We start from the raw sequence: 21,398 nt of genomic DNA, 5'->3' as shown, positions 1-21,398 counted from the left end.
AAAAAAAAAAAAAAAAAAAAAAAAAAAAAAAATCGTTTTTAAAAAAAAAAAAAACGAAAAAAAAAAAAAAAAAAAAAAAAAAAAAAAAAAAACGTAAAAAAAAAAAAACGTAAAGAAAAAAAAAAAAAAAAATATTTATTAAAAAAAAAATATATATATATATTTTTAAAATTTTGTCTATAAAAAAAAAAAAAATGTTTTTTTTTTTTAGTTTTATTACCTTTAGATTTTTAGACTATAGTCGCAACTTTTAGTATTAAGTTTAGTTTTGCCATAGTTATTTTTACTTCTAGAATTTTTAGACTTTGCCGTAAAATCCCTTAAGTGCTTATTCCTTAGACTAAGTTTTAGGTGCTTTAGAATTTTACGACGCCGTATTTCGCACTACTTTCTTATTTTTATTTTTCGACGCCTATTTTTCGACCTTTTATTTTTCGACATTTTTCGACGCGCAATCTATTTCTTTCTTATTTCTCGCCATTCTAGTTTTTAGGACTTAGAATTTTTTTCTACTTCTTCTCTAAATTTCTTAAAATTACGAAAATTTATTTTAAGTGGTTAAATTGATAGACATCAAAATTTTCTGGTTCGTAGTAATAGTTGGATTTGTACGTGGACCGGGTTATTGGAGCCAAACAGTCCTCAATTATATTGAGACCAAACGAATCCTGCCCCTCTGCTGCATCTTTTGGCTATTCGAAACGTGGGCAAAATCAGAAAAGTCTATTAATTGGATAACTTATTATAATTTTTCTTTCCTTTTTAAAAACTAATAGGATATTCAGTGAATGCACCGAGCAAAACGTTCACCACCTTTCATACGTTCACCACCTGTAACTCGATCAAGACATCTAGCAAATATTGTCGCCGTTGATTTTTCTTTAGAATCGTCATCTAGTCGAACAAGAACTCCAACTCAAATTTCCGATAATCCATCTTTTGAACCCGACTTCACAATTAAGAACCCGGAGCATATTCAAGGACAATTCCAAGATCCTGAACCACTAATTATTCCTCCTGAACCACAAACCGTTAAATCAGAGTCCTCTAGTGATTCGTATTCAACAAATTCAATTATGGAAGTAACGGAACCTCTAAGTATGGAAGATCGAATGAGAGCCACACGCACGGGCCAAGGTCACGCCATTATTAAGCCAGAAGTTAATGCGTCAGATTATGAAATCAAAGGACAAATTCTACACATGGTAACTAACCAATGCCAATTCAGTGGTGCACCGAATGAAGATCCTAACGAACACCTTCGTACGTTTAAAAGAATTTGTACACTATTCAAAATCCGAGAAGTGGAAGATGAGCAGATCTATCTCATGTTGTTTCCCTGGACTTTAAAAGGAGAAGCCAAAGATTGGTTAGAATCGTTACCTGAAGGGGCGATTGACACATGGGATGTTTTAGTTGAAAAATTTCTTAAACGATTCTTTCCGGCATCCAAAGCCGTGAGACTTCAAGGAGAAATTGTTACGTTCACGCAAAAGCCAAATGAAACATTATATGAGGCGTGGACAAGATTCGGAAGGATGTTGAGAGGATGTCCTCAACACGGTTTAGACACTTACCAAATAGTACAAATATTCTACCAAGGTATCAACGTTGCTACACGAAAAGACATCGACATAACAGCCGGTGGATCCATTATGAAGAAAACCGCAACTGAAGCTTACAAAATTATTGATAACACAGCCTCCCACTCGCATGAGTGGCACCAAGAAAAAGATATCTTTCGATCATCTAAAGCGGCTAGAGCCGATTCTAGCCATGACTTTGATTCCGTTTCCGCAAAAATAGATGCGTTCGAAAGAAGAATGGAAAAGATGAATAAAGATATTCACGCAATACGAATCAGTTGTGAGCAATGCGGTGGACCACACTTATTGAAAGATTGTCACATTGAACCAACGATGGAACAACGAGAGAATGTTTCCTATATGAACCAAAGGCCGGGAAATAATTATCAAAATAATTATCAACCGCCAAGGCTAAACTTAAATCGAAATCAAAACATTCTTTACAATCCAAAAGGACCCGAAAATAACTGGTATAACCAACAAGGTCCGAATAACCAACCAACTCAAAACAACACTTTCAATCAACAAAGACCTGGCTTATATAAACCACAACAACAAACCGAAGAGAAAAAGTCAAATATGGAAGACGTGGTATTCAAGCTAGTTGAATCTCAAACACAATTTATTGAAACTCAAACCCAAACGAACGAGAGGTTTGATCAGTCATTAAGAACTCAACAAGCTTCCATTTTGAATCTAGAAAAACACGTAGGTACTCTTGCTAGCATGATGAGTGAGAGGGAACAAGGAAAGCTACCGAGTAATACTGAAGTAAATCCTAGGAATGAGAATGTTAATATGGTTTCAACGAATTCTGAAAAACCAGCACCAAAAGATGGGAAGGTTTTAGATGAGAATAAAAATGAAGAAGTTACACCACCACCACCCGAGTATGTAAAGCCAGTGGTGGCACCATACAAACCACCCATCCCGTTTCCAAGAAAAGGAGTTGAGTATGAGCAAGTGATAGGTAATAAAGATTGTGATACCTCTGGAAAGAAGAAGAAGAAAAAGAATAAGAAAGTGCAAGAAACAAAAGCCGTAAATATAAACCCGGTGAAGACAGTTCCACCAAAACCTCCACCTAGGGTAGGTGATCCGGGTGAATTTATTGTTCCTTGTCTACTTAGTGATTGTGTCATGTATGATGCACTAGCAGATTTAGGTGCAAGTGTAAGTGTTATGCCTCTTTCCTTATATAAGAGATTAGGTGTAGGTAAGTTAAGTCCAACGGATATGAGTGTTCGACTCTTTGATCAAACCATTAAGCACCCAGTTGGAATTGCTGACAACCTACCCGTTCAAGTAGGCAATTTAACCTTTCTAGTCGAATTTATTGTCATTGACATAGAAGAGGACCCAAACATTCCTCTAATTTTAGGTCGGCCATTCTTAGCGTCCACCGGGGCGTTATTTGATGTAGGAAATGGAAGAATGACACTTAAAAGTGGTAACAAATCTATCACCTTTATGATTCGAAAGTCTAAATCTCCACCAACTAAAACCGTTGAACCAGTAAAAACGATTGGTAATAACCATGTTGTTTTACCAACTCCAACGGTAGTGCTTAGCAATAATAAAACGCCTAAGTGTGGGGAAAATGAAGTAAAATCTAATGATGACTTGATAATAAAGAACCCCGTTGTTGATACGAAATTAAATGACCCCGTTATTAACAGTTCAATGAAGAAACTTTATAAACGGGCTATTGATGCTAGAAGTAAGGGGAACTTTAAGTTATGTAACCGGTTAATATCCAATCTGTCGCCTAAAGAAAAGGCTAAACTAGTTGAATTTTGGGATATTACGGAAGAAGCCGGGCACTGGCTTAAAGAAAAAGTCACAGATAGGCAAGTTGATTATGGACCAAAAGAAATTGACGATGAAGTTAATCACAATTTCGACACCACAGCTACCTAAGTGTGGGGAGATTCAAATGTTCTAAGAAAATGTTATCTAGAGTTAGTTGTTCTGTTCTCGTGTAGTTCCGAGAATGGAATCCGATTGGTCTTTTCCGCTAGCAGACACTAAAGAACTAGTTTTCTCCCCCCATTCTGAATTTTTGTTTTTTTTAGGTTTTATATGAAATTAATATGCTTTTAAGTTTTGTGTGATATTTAAAAACAAAATTTACTTTAATTCATTAAGTTGAAAAAATGATTTCTAAAATTCGTCGTGAGTTGTAGACTAGGTCATTAAGCCGAAATTGCTTTACCCGAGGGTGGGACGGCAAATTTTGTTATCATTATTTTTAATTTTATTGATCTAAAGTATGCCAAAAAGATATTAGACTTTATAAATTTTTGAACGTGGGGTAATATACCCAACTTCAAAAATATGTATATATATGTTTGTATTTTATGTTATGTACACAACAGGGTAAAACAACGCACTTTCAAAGACTGTCATTAAGTTCAGCAAAAGGTACTAATTTTGACGACAAGAAGCAAAATATCAAATGTGAGATAACAACAAGATGTTTGCAAACTGGGTATTTTTAATCATTTTTCTACGCTAATCACCCTCATGAATTTAAATTTTTACTGATTTCTTGCAAATGAGGGCATTGCAAGATCTCAAGTGTGGGGAAGGGTTATAAATTCTCTCGGGTTTGCACTTAGTTTATTTGCCAAATTTTGTGAAAATTTGAAAAATTTTCAACTAAATGAATTTAAAATCATGTTTATACATATTTATGAACGGTGAAAACTAGGTGATAATACCGAAATTATCGTTACCTCGGAAAGGACATAAATTGAGAAACACCCTAAAATGCTTGAATTCATTTAAAATGAAATAAAAGAAAATAAAAAGGCAAAGAAAGAAACTAAGTGTGGGAAGAATGTACCAAGTTATTCAATTTAAAACAAATATCACATATTTTTGTACAAGATTATTGCAGGTACTTTTGCTTTGGACGATACTAATCAGTTTTACCCGGTTTACTGTAATACATTTGAAAGAAAGATGGATCTACACGATGAATCAATTCCATCATTTGAAGGAAGTAAAGTCTTCCGAAAAAGACACGCGCTTCTTGATTTAGGTCATGAAGTTGTCGTCCAGACCAGCTGTAGGTTGACGAAAAATCTAGAAAAGTCATCTCTAAAATCAGCAGGAAATCCACGGACCTCAGCATCAAACAGGGTTGCCAAGTGGTCAGATTTATCCTAACCATGAGAAGGATTTATCTCGTATAATGGGGGGGCACCGTGCAAATTAGCTTGATAAGACTAATGAATCAGATCCCCAGAAAGGATAATCTCCTTAAAGATTAAAAATCAGCTTTTAAGACTGATATTACTCAATCCTAGAGATTGACCTTAAAGATTGAGAATTCAAACTCATGGAATTCAATGATATCTAAACTCGAGCTTGAACGAGAAAATATTTTGATCAAAATTGCAAACCGATTTGTTTTCTGAAAATCCATTTTCAATGCGTTCATTACCATTGAACGTAAAATCCTAGGAATTCACCTGGAATTCATTAGGTCACCTGAACCAAATCGGGTGTCAACCGTAAGAACGGTGGTTGCATAGCATGGTCAGAGACAGGACCTTGTGCCAGACCGAAAAATCATAGGATGATCTTTACTATCGCTCCTACCAAGGATAGTTCTAGCATCCGACACGTTAAAAGACCATAATCATCTGCATGTCACGGGACATTGCCTTAACAGTTTCTTGTTCATCGCTTTCCTTTACAACCGGACGGTAGTTTGCCGAAAGGTAATATACGGAACAAGTAAACTGGATGTGTGCTTTCCGATACCGGGATAGCAGTGGATTACACGAACCTAAATGTTTTTAGCCAAAATATTGATCCACAAATATATTTTGCAACACCAATGGTGGATCAAATCAGAAAACTTGTCTAGGGTAAAATCTAGCTTGAATTTTCAAAAGATCAAATGTTTTCATAAAGATCCAATTTCCTTAAAGGATCTAAATTTTTATAGTCATGTGGGACTGTAAACCGCCTTTCAAATGTGCACTTTGCTTTGGAAACCGAAAGTAAATCGGCTATTTGATTGCCAGTGTCGTTGACCTAAACCCGAGGCAACTGTGGATGACACACCCACCTTTAACCATCATTACTGTCATTGTTTATACCGCTATATCAAAATCACTGATGTACAAAATGTGATGAATAAAAAAGTGATTCATGTATGTTTTTATTTCAAGTTCTGTATTGCTTGAGGACAAGCAACGCTCAAGTGTGGGGATATTTGATAGTGTTCCAAATGAACATATATTTAGTAGCAATATCGTTCCGATATGTAATGTTTTTAAATGTAATTTCCTTATTTTTAGTTGTAATAGTTAAATAAATAAGTGCGAAGACGAAAGACGCAAATCGCTCGAAAATGAAGATTTAAAGACAAAAACGAAGATTTGAAAGACCAAAACATCCAAAAAGCTCAAAAGTACAAGATACAATTAAAAAGGTTCAATTTATTGATAAGGAACGTCTAAAAATGACAAGAGTACAAGTTACGAAACGCAAAGTACAAAATATCTCAGCGTACGCAAGGACGTTCGAAAATCCGGAACTGGGACATGAACCAACTCTCAACGCTCGACACAACGGTGTAAAAATTACAAGTCAACTATGCACAAGAATAAAATATAATATTTAAATAATTCATAATAAGAATAATATTAAATAATAAAAAGTTGTTAATTGAGCATAGTTCAGGGGTCGTAAATGAAAATTTGAATTCTAATTTTCCTATAAAAGGAACGATATGTTCGATGAATTAGAGAAGATATTTTTTCGATCTTTTTTTCTTTCTATCTTTTTTCTTATATCAAATATCAATATCTATATTTATAATTCTCTATCATAATGTTAATGTAATCAGATATAACAATAATCTTAATTTTAATTTTAAATTATGATAATAATAAGATTTATGATAGAGATCGTTTGAGTGTGTAAGTCGAAATTCTGTCCGTGTAACGCTACGCTATTTTTAATCATTGTAAGTTATGTTCAACCTTTTTACATTAATGTCTCGTAGCTAAGTCGTTATTATGCTTATTTAAAATGAAGTAATCATGATGTTGGGCTAATTACTAAAATTGGGTAATTGGGCTTTGTACCATAATTGGGGTTTGAACAAAAGAACGACACTTGTGGAAATTGAACTATGGGCTATTAATAGATGGGGGGTATTGTCTAATTGAGTGACAACTCATTGGAGTCTGTCGAACCTATCTTCAAATTAATTAACCTAATAATTAATAATGATTATGGTTGTCCTATTTAGTGATGTTCATATGGAATCTGTTATAATAATTTAATTAATCAATTGGGTTGGGTAATTGATTATTCATTCTGATCAAGTGGATGAATTAATATTCATAAACTAATTAAAACAGGGGTGGATTACATACAGTGATAACTGGTGTAATTGTTGACAGAAGTGATAACTGCGTCACAGTTTAAATCCTTAATCAGTTGGAATATTTGACTTCGGGTATAAGGGTAATTTGACGAGGATACTCGCACTTTATATTTATGACCGATGGACTATTATGGACAAAAACCAGATAGATGTATCAAATAAACCAGGACAAAGGACAATTAACCCATGGTAATAAATTAAAATCAACACGTCAAACATAATGATTACGGAAGTTTAAATAAGCATAATTCTTTTATTATATTTCTCATCGTATCTTTATTTACTGTCATTTTATTACTCGCAATTTTATTTTCTGTCATTTTATTTATCGCAATTTATTTTACGCACTTTAATTTTTGTCATTTATTTTTACGCTTAAAATCGACAAACCGGTCATTAAACGGTAAAACCCCCATTTTATAATAATACTACTACTTATTTATATATATATTTTTACAAATAAACTTAATAATATAGCGTTAACTTCACCAGCTCCCTGTGGAACGAACCGGACTTACTAAAAACTACACTACTCTACGATTAGGTACACTGCCTATAGTGTTGTAGCAAGGTTTAGGTATATCCCATCCGTAAATTAATAAAACTTGTGTCATATTTTGTAGTATTTTGTATTAAAAATAATACTATTTCGTACCCTCACGCTACATCATCAATCTCAAACTCTGAAAATTTAATTTTCCATCATGTGATTCCAAAGATATTTCAAAACCCACAATAGATGAGTCTCTCCATAATAAGTGTCTTGGGATAAATGCAGATCTTCCTGTGATAAAATTCATAGCAAAAGCTTGACACAGATTGGTAATGAAGACCCTTATATTCTTGCAAAACTTGGAGGTACTAAGAAATCCTCTACATTCAATACAAGGCATTCGACCGATGAGGTGCCTAACATTTCTAGTATTTTTGATACAATGGGTGAAATTAATCATGTTGTAGGTCAAGAATCAAATCCCAAAAAAGCAAAAGTAAATGGTCAATAAATGGATGCCAAAAATTTGACTTACAAAGATTAATTAATAAAGTTTTGATGAACTTATGAAGAATATGGATGACGACGAAATCCCCACCAACACACTAAAGCCATGAGGGTTGCTTCGTGGTATGATCTATGGGCTGACATTCGAGTTTTAAAAGATGAATATCCATCACTTTTCCTTATTTTCCTCAAGCAATCTGAATGTGTTAGTCAATTTTTATTACCCTTGTTTAGTTGACGAGACCCAATTAGGCTGGGATCTGCTTTTGCCTTTGCCTTAGCCTCTGCCACTTATTGATTCCTTAATAGTTTCGGAGCTGCAATACCATTTAGCGCATTTTGGGTTGATCGATCAAGAGGAAGACATAATTATTGCGTCTCTTGCTTTTGATGAAGTGTACTCTATTGCTGATGCTATTCGTCTTATTATGTATTCAGCATTCCCATTTGTGATGTTTTGTGTAAAAGACATATTTTATCGGCTTATCATATAACTTTATGTGTGTGCTGCTTGAAAGACATTGAAACTATCGATCATTTATTGATACATTGCTCATGGTCGTTAAAAATTTGGGCGGATCTTTTTCGGTGGTGGAATATAAGATGGGTTGTGCCGACTTCGTTTATTGAGTTCTCGTACGATTGTTAGTTCTTTTTTCAACTGAAAAATACATTTATCGTCCGGTTATCGTACTCAACATCATCTTAGACAAATCTCGTCTATTGTCATGGTCTTCAATCATATGTTTGAGAATTCAATCCATATTTGTTAAGTGAATAGGCTTAGTTCTTATACCGGAATCTTTTGTAAGTTTTAAAGTCATATAAGCCTCTTTCATTGCAAGTGTCTTTGGTATTCTTCATTATTTTTAATGAAGGTACCTTTTATTATAATATAATCTTTTATCACAAAAAAATAATTATATCGATTATGAGTATTAATTCTAGCACTTTATTGGCTCTTATTACATTGTATTCACCTGTATCCTTTTAGAATGCATGTGATGTGAAAAAGTGTGCAGTGCATAATTTGCCTTTCAAACTTTTAAATTTATATAAATTTTATTTAATACACTTTTAACACCCTAACGAGTAATGTAAGACCCTGATCCTGTTTCAGTAGAAGGGGACGCCACCCAAATTTTGGGATGTCGTCCAGCAAAGAAAGGTGGGACGCCGTCCAAGATTTGGGACGCCGTCCAACATAACTGACGGGCCAGCTGTTAGTTTATTTTAAAATGGGGCAAATTGGTAATTTCACTTGGGTGACAGTTTGGGGCTTTCAAAGCTGATCCATTGGCCATTTGTGGATCTCATTCACCCACACAAACACTCTCTTCAAACCTTAGTGAGAGAAACTCATTTTTAGTGAGAGAGAGAGCTTGATTTGGAGAAGAAGGAGTCGGATTCTCGCCAAAGCTCGGGTTCTAAAGTTGTTCATCTCATTCACAGCTACGTTATGGTAGTATTGGTAAGTTTAAACTCTGAATTTCATTTGTTAGATTTGATATTCAAGTTAGGGTTTGAGCTTGATTAGTTGTGAAACCCTTTTAGATGATGAAGTGGGTTTATGGTGACTAGTTATTGTGGTCACATGGCGGGTTTTGGGTTGGTTGACGTTTTGGCCATGATTAGGATTTGATAATGGGTATAACCACTAGTGTTAGTGATTATGGAAGTGTCGGAACCCATTTGAGGGTATTTGGTCGATTAATTTTGAAATGGGTCAAAATTAGGGTTTATGTGTCAAATTGGGCGAGACGAGTGGTTAACACTTGTGTTCGGGTTTAGTTGGCATATTAGGACCATTCTCACTTGTGTTAGTGATTATTGGTTGGTTTGGACGCGGTTTGGTGCTTGGAAGTGCAATGGGTCGAAATTGCACTAAGTGTCGATTTGGGTTGATTTGTAAATCCACTCTAATTGTGTTGTTGCATTTGTGATATTGGAATAGGCACATTCCATCGGCGAGTTACAGATTATTCGGTAGCATTCATCAAGACGACAAGGTGAGTGTTAATATCCTATGTGCATATGTATGTGTAGGATGGGTGTGGGTAAGGTGAAGTGGTTCTCGGTTATAGAGTTCACTTCACATATAGGTGGAATTGATGGACTTGTGTAATAGGTCCAATTGGCACGGTTGTGCGTTTTGGTTAACCACCTTTGGCGAGGTGCATGCTTTGTGTGTACGTTATCACATGTGCTTGTGATGTGGATTATACAACCCCAATGGCGAAGGGTTGGTATTGAGTTGTGATTGGAGAAGTGGATCACGTGTGGATGCGGATTCACGATGACGCATGTAGTTTGGTCATCTTATTGAGGTAGTGATCTCGTGTGGTTACGGATTCACTAAGGCTCGTGTAGTTCGGCCAACCTCGATGTTGTTGTGGTATTGAAGATAGTAATCTCGTGTGGATGCGAATTTACTAAGGCTCGTGTAGTTCGGCCAATCTTCATTTTGGTAATTGACTTTTGGTATTGGGTTTAGGGGTTAACCTTGGGCGTTTTACGCTTTATTATTGTATTATGGTGATGTAGCTAACCCTCCGGGTGTAGGTTATTGGCGCTGTACGCATCATCATTGGTGTACTTATATTGTTGATGTTATTAGCTTGTTATATAGCGGTTGAACGGTATGCTTAGTTTGCCTTATACTTTTATGCCCCGGTATGTGATATTTGATTATTTGTGTGGCGTATCCATTTTATGCATATATATGTATGTAGTACACTCTCACTCACTAAGCGTTAGCTTACCCTCTCATTGTATACATTTTTATAGATTTGCATGGATGCGGTGGCTCAGGTAAGCGTGAGAACTAGTAGACTTGCGTAGTTGCTTAGAAGACGTGCTTTTAGATTTGATTAGGATTGGGTAGCGTATCCCCAATCACCATGCTCGGTTTGTAGTTCAAGTTAAAACTCACGTGGTCGAAAACTTGTAATTTTGTAAGAAAGTCGTAAAACGGCCGATGTGGGCCCGGTGTCGTAAAACTTAGTTTTATCGTGGAAAACTCTTAGTTTTAATTATTATAACATGTTGTGAAAACCGTTTAGTTTAAAAGTGTCGGGAAGCGGGTTTTTCGTTCGCGTAAGTTGGAACTTGGAAACAGAATTTTACAGTGCATTTGAACGCCGTCCAAAATGATTGGACGCCGTCCTGTCTTTCACAACTGGACACCGTTCAGATAACTGGACGCCGTCCAGATACACTGAACCAGAAATTTTTTTTTAGGCGTATTTTCGGTTGGATAACGGGTTGGGTCGTTACAAGTGGTATCAGAACATGGTCTAAGAGATTTAGGTGACTTGAGATAGGTGCCTAGACTTAGACTTTTGTGTGTGCTTATTTGTTGCGGGACTTGTAGGAGTACGGGTCGGAATGGGAAATGTGATTAGTGCCTTAATTTGTAGGTGGACTAACGTTTATATTAATATGCGGATATTATTAATATACCTTGCGTTGTGTTTGTATTTATGTTTGCGTTACGAATATCATCGAGCAAGATAGTCGTTGTACTAACGAGTTGATACGGCGTGTGTGCGCGTAATAAGGACTTGCAAACTTTATTACGAGTGCAAATCGTGTCTAACAAGTGATGTATGACGGGTGTTTAGCAAGATGGGGCGGTGTTGTGCGTGTGGATTTATACGTTCGTGAACTAATCGTTTTTGCATTCTTTAGAATGACGACACGAAACGAGATCGAGACAAATGACGAGGAGTTTAACGCTAGAGTTGCGGCCGCCGTTGCGGAGCAAATGGGTGCATTTCGAGAAGAAATGGATAGGAAGTATTCCGAATTTCGGAGTAGTAGTGAAATGGAGCGTTGTCTCAAGAGCTTCATGAGGACTAAACCCCCGATGTATGAGGGGAACCGGATCCTTTGGTAAGTACAACATGGATCTCGGATGTCGAAGGGTGTTTTCGCACTATTAAATGCCCTCCCGAGAAGATGACAAGACTCGCTACTAGCTTGTTGCGGGGTAGGGCGAAGGATTGGTTGGATGGTAAGATTGATCTTGTCGGTGGAGAAATGTTTATGGGGTTATCGTGGGACGATTTTAAGAAGGAATTCTTCGAGGAGTTCCGGACCTCAGCCGATTTTTCAGAATTGCGTAATGAGTTGCGAAATTTGAAACAGGGTTCTGTGAATTTGAATACTCTCAAGACGACCTTTATGGCGAAGGCTCGTTTTTGCCCGGAGTATATGGGGAATGATCGTTTGTTGATGGAAGATTTCTATCGGACTTTGAATGATGACTTGAAGAATAAAATTAGCCGGGGTCAATCGAAGTCGTTTGCAGAGTTATTCGTGGTGGCTAGGGGTTTCGAGTCGTATTCGCGATCGAAGATTGGCGAACCTTCAAGTGAGATAAGGGTCGTTTCATATGGCGCTCCAAGTAAGAGAGCTAGGGGTGCAAGTGTGAGCACGGGTGGTATACGGACGAGTATATCAGATTCTAGTGTGTCTAGATGTTACAATTGTGGCATGAGGGGTCACAAGTCTTGGGAATGTTCGGTGCCAAAGGGTGATGGCACGGCGTGCTTCAATTGCCAAGAAGAAGGACATCGTAAGTCGGAGTGTCCCGAGTTAGCGGGGACGGGTGTGGCGAGAAGACGTTAAGTTACTTTTCGTTTTAATGAATATGTCCTTTGATTAATTATTATGTGCCGACTGAGTTTGGATTTGTTAATTGCATCGTGTTGTGCATAGTATTGTTATGGGTGACATTCCTAATGGAATTACCCTACGGTAACGTTTTGATTAATGGGCGAAGGTCGTAAGACTTGGTGCAACCAAGCATTCCTTAGTGTTCGAGAAATGTTTCTACCAAGCCATGTGTATGGGCTTTGGTGTTCGGTCGTTAAGCGCGTGTTTACTTTCGTGTTGAAGTTGATGAACCATGAGGTTTGACGGGTAGATAGAATCCTAAAGATCGAGTATTTGATCTCGATGTATGTTGATAAAGGATTCTACATGGCACAACGATAGGTGCCTTTTTCATACCTACTAGCGTGGTGATCGACTCCGATGGTGTTCCGGTTACATTGTACTTAGGGTACCGGAGAGAAACCCTTAGGTACATGAGTGACTAGGTTGAAAATTTGACAAGCTATAGCAATTGGATGATTGCGAGAGTAACGTTTGTGTAGTTTGTGGTGAACTCTTCGTCCGAAGTGTTTAAGGATAGGTTAAAATCCTTCGTATGCTCGAGGTCGGAGCAAGATGTGGTGATGGGTCGTGTGAGCCCAATTGTTAGTAAAGTCTATCCTTGGTAGCATTGTACGGTTGTACAAGGTGCAGTTAGGGGACGTGGTTCTAAGTGGGGGGGGGGTTTGAACTCTCGCACGAAGATGTTCTAGTGTTTTGATATTGGACGATGCTCGTATAGATTCGGAGCTAGCTTTGAGACCTACGTTGGTCGATTGTGGTAAAAGTACGACTTGGAATAAATTTTACTTATGGTTTTGGATTTAAATTATCACCGAGGTGGTAATGTGGTGAATCTCATTAGGGATAATGAACGTGTTTGACGAGCAAGTGAGATCCCTCGGTTAAGGTATGTGAGTGTCGGATTCTCTTCTAGAGAATTATTGTTTTGTGCCTATGTGCGGTACGGACGGTTCTTGCTCGATTGTGTTGGCGTTGTGTACGCATACGTATGATGCGCGTACATGTATGATGGATTTACTTGTGTGGGTTAGTCGTGGTGTTAAGACACCACTTGGTGGTTAGTGTTATGCGGTGTTAAGTACACTAATGGATATTTGTTTGGGGTGGATGGTTAGTGTAATCCGTTAGGATTCACTACGGTGTAGCAGTGCGCGATGTTACACTACTCGTTGTATGAGGCCAAAAGAGCGTGTGCGATTGGTGGGTTGATGTCGAACGAGGTGTATATAAAATAGCTTATATTTTACTAGGAAAAACTATTAAATACGATACAATTTTACACAAGATATTTATTTATTTATAGAATGGATATACTTAAACCTTGCTACAACACTTATAGGCAGTGTACCTAATCGTACAGTAGTGTAGTTTTTAGTAAGTCCGGTTCGTTCCACAGGGAAATCTTTAAACAAAGCTCAACGCTATATTAGTTTACTTTTATAAAAATACAAATATATATATAAGTAATATTATTATTATAAAGGGGGGTTTTTACCGTTTAATGACCGGTTTGTCGATTTTAAAACTTTAGTCGCAGTTAAAACCTAATGTAAAATATAAAATAAATACAAGACTTAAATTAAAGCGTAAAGTAAATAACGATAATGAAATTGCGAATAATAAAAATGCGATAAAATAAAATTGCGATAATTAAAAAGTACAATTAAATATAAAATAAAGGAAATTAAATATGAAATAAAAGAATTATGCTTATTTAAACTTCCGTAATCATGATGTTTGACGTGTTGATTTTAGTTTTATGCCCATGGGTTAATTGTCCTTTGTCCTGGATTATTCAATATGTCCGTCTGGTTTTTGTCCATAACAGTCCATCAGTCATAAATATAAATTGCAAGTGTCCTTGTCAAATTATTATTATACCCGAAGTTAAATATTCCAACTAATTGGGGATTCGAATTGTAACAAGGTTTTAATACTTTGTTTAATGAATACACCAGGTTATCGACTGCGTGTAAACCAAGGTTTTACCACTTTGTTAACAATTACACCAATTACCCTTGAATGTAATTTCACCCCTGTTTTAATTATTCTAGTGGCTATTAATCCATTCCCGTGTCCGGTTAAATGAACGATTATTCGTACAAATAAATACCCCGCCCATCGTGTCCGATCGAGTGTATATGGTAATTTATAGGGACGCCCAATTGTAAATCTTTATATTAACATTAACAAACTTTCATTTAGTTAAACAAATATAAAGCCCATTAATAGCCCATAGTCTAGTTTCCACAAGTGTCGTTCTTTTGTCCAAACCCCAATTATGGTACAAAGCCCAATTACCCAATTTTAGTAATTAGCCCAACATCATGATTACTTCGTTTTAAATAAGCATAATAATAACTTAGCTACGAGACATTAATATAAAAAGGTTGAACATAACTTACAATGATTAAAAATAGCGTAGCGTTACACGGACAGAATTTCGACTTACACCCTTACAACATTCGCTAACATACCCTTATTATTAGAATTAAAATTAAAATTAAAATATAAATTATATATATATATATATATATATATATATATATATATAAGTTTTACGTATGAAGAGGAAGGAAAAAGATGATATAATTTGATCAGAATTCGGTTGGCTTTATAGCCAGAGTTGAAAATTGGGGCTCCGCGACTCGCGGCAAAATGCCCTTAAAACTCCGCGAGTCGCGGAGATATATTTACAGCTCACACCCTTGGAGTTTCTTGCTGCCGACGGTTTTTAATATATATATATAATATATATATAATTAATATAATTAATTATATATTATATTATATTTATATACATAGTTAACTTGTAATTTTTAGTCCGTTGCGTCGAGCGTTAAGAGTTGACTCTGGTCCCGGTTCCGGATTTTCGAACGTCTTCGCGTACAATTTAATATCTTGTACTTTGCGTTTTGAATCTTGTACTCTTGTGATTTCGAGACTTTTCTTATTAATAATTGGAACCTTTTTGATTGTCTTTTGTTCTTTTGAGCTTTTTGGTCGTTTGCGTCTTCAAATCGTCGAATCTGTCTTCTGTCTTCACCTTTTATTATTTAAACGAATATCACTTGTAAATAGAACAATTGCAACTAAAAGCTTGTCTTTCTTGAGGAATAATGCTATGAAATATATGTTCGTTTTTAGCATTATCAAATATTCCCACACTTGAGCGTTGCTTGTCCTCAAGCAATATTGTCTTGAAATACTAGAATCACTTCTTTATTCTTCACACTTTGTACATCAGTGATTTCTATATGGCGGTATAAACAATGGTAGTAACGATATGGTTTACAGTCCCACATGACTATAAAAATTTAGATCCATTAAGGAAATTGGATCTTTATGAAAACATTTGATCTTTTGAAAATTAAATCTAGTTTTTACCCTAGATAAGTTTTTCGGAATAACCCTTTACCGGTGTTTGCAAAATATTTTTGTGGGTTTGGTGGGTTTCAGATTTGAAAATTTTAGCTCAAAACTTGCGGTTTTGTGTCACCCACTTGCTAACCTTGTATTTGGAAAGCAACACGTCCAGTTTACTTGTTCCGTATATTACCTTTCGGCAAACTACCGTCCGGTTGTAAAGGAAAGCGTTGAACAAGCAACTGTTAAGGCAATGTCCCGTGACATGCTTTTGATTATGGTCTATAACGTGTCGGACGCAATTACTATCCTTGGTAGGAGCAATAGTAAAGCTCACCCTTATAATTTTTTCGGTCTGGCACAAGGTCCTGTCTCCGACCATGTTATGCAACCACCGTTCTTACGGTTGACACCCGATTTAGTTCAGGTGACCTAATGAATTCCAGGTGAATTCCTAGGATTTTACGTTCAATGGTAATGAACGCATTGAAAATAGGGTTTTCAGAAAACAAATCGGTTTATAATTTTGATCAAAATATTTTCTCGTTTAAGCTCGAGTTTAGATATCATTGAATTCCATGAGTTTGAATTCTCAATCTTTAAGGTCAATCTCTAGGATTGAGTAATATCAGTCTTAAAAGCTGATTTTTAATCTTTAAGGAGATTATCCTTTCTGGGGATCTGATTCATTAGTCTTATCAAGCTAATTTGCATGGTGCCCCCCCATTGTACGAGATAAATCCTTCTCATGGTTAGGATAAATCTGACCACTTGGCGACCCTGTTTAATGCTGAGGTCCGTGGATTTCCTGCTGATTTTAGTGATGACTTTTCTAGATTTTTCGTCAACCTACAGCTGGTCTGGACGACAACTTCATGACCTAAATCAAGAAGCGCGTGTCTTTTTCGGAAGACTTTACTTCCTTTTAATGATGGAATTGATTCATCGTGTAGATCCATCTCTTTTTTTTTTCTTTCATTGGGTAAAACAGTTTAGTTTAGTCCAAAGCAAAAGTATTTTCAGTTATTTGTTACAAATATATGTGACATATGTTTAAAATAACTTGGTAAATTTTCCCACACTTGGCTTTTTATTTTTCTTTTTATCGTCCTCTATTCCATTTTAAATGAATTTTAACATTTTAGTTTGTTTCTCAATTTATGTCCTTTCCGAGGTAACAATAATTTCGGTGTTAAAACCTAGTTTTATCGTTCATAAATATGTATAAACATGATTTTGAATTCATTTATTTGAAAATTTTGAAAAATTTTACTAGAATTGGGTAGTCAGTATATAAGACTAGGGCTGTTCTTTTTTATCAGAGAGCACTAGATTCTAATACAACTACTGCTTTACTAGTATTTTTAATGGTAACCAAGTGTTTAATATAAAAATTTTAAAATCCGAAAGAATTTAACCCCTTCCCACACTTAAGATCTTGCAATGCCCTCATTTGCAAGAAATCAGTAACAATTTAAATTATTGAGGGTGATTTGTGTGAAAATGATTAAATTTTTACCAAAGTTTCCAAATATATTGGCGTTTGTTTGCTGAATGATAAATGGTGCACATCATTTGTTCATTCCGTCTTGTTGTTATTTCACATATATTTTGCATCTTGTCGTCAAAATTAGTTGCTTTTGCTGAACTTAATGCCAGTCTTTGAAAATGCGTTGTTTTACCCTGTTGTGTACATAAGACAAACTGCAAACATATATACATATTTTTGAAGTTTGGTATATTACCCCACATTCAAAAATTATTAAAATCTAAGAATAAAAGTTAGAAATTATAAAAATGATTACAATATTAACAAAAATATTAAATGTATCAATAATTACAAATTATAAAATAAAAAAAAAAATAATAATAAAACTAAGGATGATATTGGTACCAATAGGGGTTCCACGCATAACTATAAGTGCTATAGAATGCTTCGGCAGGGTCATACGTAGGATATGGTGGCTGCATCTCTATCGACCAAGGAGGGAAGACGGGTTTCGGTGTAGGAATATAGTTTCTACCTATATGTTGGCAATGCGCTATGATCTGGTTCTGATGAACTTGCCAATCTTCAAATGCTCTTTGTCTAGCATTTTCGTATTCCTGAGAAGCTATAAACCTATGCATTTCTTGCATCTCATTCCCCCCTCCTACATTACCTTGTTCCTGGTTTCTCTCTACCTGTGGATGTCTACCATTGTATCGTACTGCGGCGTTATTTCGCCGCTTCAAAACTTTCGCACCATGGTATACATTTAAACCTATAGTGTCGCGGGGTTCCGGCTCTTCTACTAATAATCCCCCCCGACTTATATCCACACCGAGATATTCACCAATCAAAGTAATAAAAATACCACCTCCTATTATGCTATGTGGACGCATCCCCCGAACCATAGCTGATAAATAATAACCCACACAATATGGTATACTTACAGCGCTGTGTGGGTCTCGAATACACATATGGTAAAACAAATCTTGTTCATTTACCTTTTCTTTGTTTTTACCCCTTTGTGTAATCGAATTAGCTAAAAACCTATGTATTACTCTTAATTCGGCTCTATCTATATCCAAATAAGAGTAGTTTCCCCCTTTGAAACGGTGATGGCTTGTCATTTGACTCCACACACCGTGTGTATCAAAATTCTCATCTATCTTTCTACCGTTTAGTATCAATCCTCTACAATCGGCAGACGCTAATTCCTCAGGCGTATATATACGTAAAGCCTGAGCCATGTCCAGTAAAGACATGTGGCGCATCGAACCGCCTAACAAAAATCTAATAAAAGAACGATCGGTTAAACTAGCTACCCGATCATTCAACTCTATACTACATAACAACTCTTCACACCATACTTTATATACAGGTCTGCGTATGGTGAATAAACATATCCAGTCATTAAAAGAAGAATTACCATACCTCTGTACCAGTAATTCCCTAATTGGCCCGGCCAATTCTACAGCTTCTAAGGGTCCCCATTCTATGACCCTCGGTACCTCAACAACCTTAGAGTGAAGAGTATGCAAACCCCGTTGATATTTTGGATAATCTATCCAAAGTCTGTCAAATCTCAGGTTCGGGTGCAACTGTTCCAAGTGCATATCTGAAAAGGTCATGACTGGATGAGGTACATCCTGCTTGTAGTAGTTATCTACCTCCTGTTGTTCCAAGTTCTCAGCAGGAGCATGGCGGGCTTGGGATGAAGATTCACCCCTTTCATTCTGCAAAACACATCAAACACAAATTTTGTGCATCCAAATATGCATTAGTGTCCGCAAAATCATCAATTAAAATAATTACAATGACATTATCAATTTATATCAAACTTAAGCTCATTTTCACATTTTTATCAAATCTACACTTTTTCAAATAATCATATATGAAAATTTTCGCCAAGTTCATAAGCATTCAACTCAAATAACATGTCAAAATAATCATTACTAGCAAATAAACAAGTCTCAAATGGCATTATCTTTCAAAAATCAAGTTCATGAATTTTGGACTTGAAAAAGTCCACTTTAATTCTCAAAATCATGTTTAGGCTCAAAGTTTGGATCATTTAACTACCTAGACATGTTACACTACTCAATTTAGCAACAATTCATGACAAAAATCGGCCATAACCTGTTTATATCAAAAAGCCCCAAATTGCTCAAGAACACAAACCCTAGATTATTCAAAATTTGAAGTTTAAGGCTTCTAATCATGTTAAACAGCATCAATCTAGGTTATACAAGCATAATACATAAACAATTTAAGTCTAATTACACTAAAAAGCATCAAAATCAAATTGGGGAAAAATAGCTCAAGAACACCTAATTTCGAATTAATGGTGTTTAGGTGTAGAAATTTACCGTTTTTCTTGAGTAATTCTTAGATATCATCCTTCTCAACATGATTTTAGCAAAAAATTTGGTGATTAACGGTTAAAAATTGAGATTTTTGGGGGTGATTTTCGGGTTTTTCGGGGTCTTTTTTCGCAGTATTTGGGTGTTTATGTGTGTGGGTGAGTAAACTGATCGTTCAGCTATTTTTATTTTTTTTTGGGTTTTGATCCCTCCGCGAGTCGCGGAGGTTTTGCACTGCAAACTCCGCGAGTCGCGGAGTTTACCTTTTTTTTTTTTTTTTTTAATAATCTTTAACTTATAAAACAATTAAGAAATTAATTTTAAAATTTTGTTTCCCTTGTTATTTAGGACGAGGTCGTTTCGGATCGATGTCCTAGTCCGTCCCTCGACAAAATTTTAAAATTTGTCTTTTTGTAGCGATTGTTTTAAAAGCTAAGATTTTTGGGTTTTTTAATGTTTTTGGCATACTTTAAATCAATAAGATTAAAAATAATGATAATAAAAGTTCTCGTCCCTCCCTCGGGTAAAGCAATTTCGGTTCAAAGACCTAGTCTTCAACTTACGACGAATTTTAAAAATCATATTCTTAACTTAATGAGATAAAGTAAATTTTTGTTTTTAAATTCACACAACATAAATATAAAATTCAAAATTAATATTAAAAATTAAAAATTCACACCAAACTTAAAATTTGAAATGCATAAAATTAAAATTTCATATTTTAAAAATTAAAAATTCACATTTCATACCAAACTTATATTAATTTTTCAAATATTTACAATTTAAATATATTGTTTTTACAAAGTTTACAATATTAATTTAAGATTTAAATATTAATTTTTTAAAAATATGGTAAAAATAAAATTAAAAATCTTTTTGTCTTTTTATCCCACTTTAATCAATCAAATATTATCAAAAATATGCGCCCCTCTTTTCGGTAAAGTAATTTCGGTTCCAAGACCTAATTTAACTCATGACGAATTTTTGAAATATTTTGGGTTGATTGATTAAAGATATTTATACCTTAAGAATAAACGTTAAATTTCGCAGTGATGTAATAAATTTTTGAAGGATATCAATAATTTCGGTCGCCAAACCTAATTTTATTTAATACCAATTTAATACTTTTTAGCGAACAAATTAGCGTTTATTATCAAAAGGTTAAAAATAAATAAAAATAAAAACTGTACAGACATACCTGTGAAATAGATTTCTTAGTTATATGATCTATTATATTCATAAGATAGTCGGTTTAATTGGTTTTCCATGGCTGCATAGGCGTAACCTCGAGCATTCATTGTCTTTTCTTCTAAACATATGAACGGTCCGTCTCTGCATAAAGTAACAAATTCGGTATTTGAATAGGTTTGATTATTTGAACATTTTCCTCCATGTGACCATTTTCCGCATTTGTGACATCGTTCTAGGTGTCGTGCTCTTCTTTTCGCTGCGGATTTTGATTTTCCTTTACCAAATTGTAACTTATTATCTTCGCATCTGG

Source organism: Rutidosis leptorrhynchoides, chromosome 4, assembly GCF_046630445.1.
Source record: "Rutidosis leptorrhynchoides isolate AG116_Rl617_1_P2 chromosome 4, CSIRO_AGI_Rlap_v1, whole genome shotgun sequence".
In the NCBI taxonomy this organism is placed as follows: Eukaryota; Viridiplantae; Streptophyta; class Magnoliopsida; order Asterales; family Asteraceae; genus Rutidosis; species Rutidosis leptorrhynchoides.
This window is presented reverse-complemented; position numbering follows the sequence as displayed.